Genomic DNA, 2,370 nt, shown 5'->3' with positions numbered 1-2,370 from the left:
TCCAGGAAGTCTCTGGTTCCTGAGCCGCTCTTAATGTTATTAATATGCTCCACAGCGAGGGGGGGGGGCGCGCGGGGGTCTTTAATGTGATTGACTCGGGGCGGCGGGGGCTGGAGCTGGGAGCCCTATTGGGCGCCCGGGAGGGGGGAGTGAGCGCTGGGCTCCCGGTAATGAGGGGCCGGGGAGGGGCCCCCCTCACACAAGGAGGAAGGACTCCCTTCCCTTCCTGCTTGCTTGAAAATGGCCGGGATGATTGGACACTGCGTTCTCTCCAGAGCACACATTGCTCAAGGGTAGCTTCCCTCTCTCTCTCTCTCTCTCCCCCCCCCCCCCCTGCGCTTGAGTCATTGCTTCTGGTCCATTTCCCGCCTCACACCGGGAGCGATGCTATCCGCCGTCACGGAGTGCTCGCGGCGCGGCGATACGTTGGTCGGCTGCATCGCTTTAGTTGATGTTTGGCTGTTTTATAATAAACCCTGCTGCATTATTCACCCCGTTATGTTTATTAAGGACTCGGGTGTTTTATGCAAATATGTGTGTGTAGTTATTACATTTATGTAGTTGTATCTTTCTGGGGTGTATATCTATGACCCCTCTCTCTTTATCGATACGAGCCTGTCCATTAATTGTGGTCGACGTTTGGACTGCCACGTGACGTCACAACACATCTTCCCCCCCCCCCCCCCCCCCCCCCCCCCCTCACCCCCTCCCTCTCGCCGGCGGAGAGCTCGACCCCTCCTCCCTGTCAGAGCCGCCTGAAGGGGGCGACAGATGGACGAACACTAAAGACGCTTTCATCCACACTCCATATTTCTGGCGTTTCTCATAGCTAAGGAATGCAATTTCAACTGATGCTTACGCATAAAAAAAAACAAAAATAGTAGGCTACGTGTACCTTCTGGAATCGATACGAACACAAAACATATAGACGGTAGGTATCTGTCACGGAGGGCAGAGTGTTAACCAGCATAGAGTCTGCCGGTTCCCAACTGCGTCCCGCTGAACCGACTAAGTGGCGATAAGTTCAACACCGTCTTAACTCAGCCTATCGATTCCCCGTCCAGACACGTGTGCGTGTGTGCGTGTGTGCGTGTGTTTGTGTGTGCGTGTGTGCGTGTGTGTGTCAGTGTGTATGTGAGAGAGATAATTGTGTGTTGGTGCGTTCTGCCAGCCCACCTCCTCCCACGCGCGGACTAGTGGACCACTGTAGAGAGAGGGAGAGAGACAGAGAGGGAGAGAGACTGCGAGAGATAGGGAGGGAGAGAGACAGCGAGAGAGAGAGAGAGAGAGAGAAAGGGAGAGAGTGTTGGGGGGGGGGGGGGGGAGAACCCTAACGACGCTATCTCATCAGTCGCTCCGCAGCTGATGCTACAGATGGTTCTCTCTTCGGTCCCGGGCTACCGCGAGCTTCTGGGGGGACACGGTTCGGTTCTGTTCGGTGACGCTCGGTTCGGTTCCTGAACGCCCTCAGTCTGATCGCCGGACAAAGTTGGTCCAGACGGATGCGTCAGGCGATCCTCGTCTCCAGAGCCATCAGTTTGTCGAGTCGGAGCAATGGCATCCCCGTCCCTCCCCGTTGGACTAACGCTTCTGGTCTCCCACCACCACGTCTGAATCCATCAGGTCTGACTCCACCAGTTCTCCGCCACAGAACAGAACCAACATTTTGCGGGGACAACTAAAGCCGGACCCCCGCCTCGGGACGCGAGGTTCTCGTCTCAACCGCCGGTGACATGGAGAGCGGGGTTTTCACCGGGAACTTCTGAAGCTCATGGATCCGCCGAGTGAAGTTATTTCATCACTGCCACAGACGGGGAGGTTTGAGGGTTAGAAACCTGCCTCTGGAGCCGCCGGGAATACTCGCTCAAGGCGGATTTTACGCGACAGACGCACAACGGAGAAGTCATCCAAACAGGTATTAAAAAGGGTATGAAATCGGGTAGGCTATTAATTCAGGTATTCAAACGTGGGGTAGAATAAGAAGTCATCGATTCCGATGATGATGATTGCAAAAATGAAAGTTGGACTGGTCAGGCGTGACTGCTGAGCGGCTTAAATGCAACTAATGGCGAATCGGAAGGAAATGCGTTATAATCTGGGGGGGGGGGGGGTCTCTCCTCCGGAGAACGGGGGGGTCTCTCCCGAGGAGGACGGGCTCATAGAGGCTCCTCTGGTGCTGTACTTTGGGGTGCGACGCGGCAGCTCCAGCCTGTATGAGTGCACCTCGTCCACAAGACTCCAACTCGTCCCCCGGTATCTAGACTGTTCACGAGGCGCAGCGGGGGTCTCTGTATGGGAGTCTGGCCGACGCTTTAGTGCGCAGCTCGAGCTGCTGTCGAAGGTTCCACTCTGATCCGATCGGATTCTCCG

General features: G+C 55.9%; 1 protein-coding gene across 1 annotated transcript in view; it reads left to right on the top strand.

Annotated features, from left to right (window-relative positions):
• Positions 1-1,316: 1,316 nt before the first annotated feature.
• Positions 1,317-2,370, top strand: part of LOC115547180 (protocadherin-1-like) — a 102,959-nt gene continuing 101,905 nt past the window's right edge. Inside the window, 1 exon segment of the mRNA XM_030361173.1 lies at positions 1,317-1,915. The gene's annotated coding sequence lies outside the window, so the exon portion shown is untranslated.

The sequence above is a fragment of the Gadus morhua genome, chromosome 7 (assembly GCF_902167405.1).
Source record: "Gadus morhua chromosome 7, gadMor3.0, whole genome shotgun sequence".
NCBI classification, from domain to species: Eukaryota; Metazoa; Chordata; class Actinopteri; order Gadiformes; family Gadidae; genus Gadus; species Gadus morhua.
Note: the sequence above shows the minus strand (reverse complement) of the source record. Positions and strands in the feature narration are given on the sequence as shown.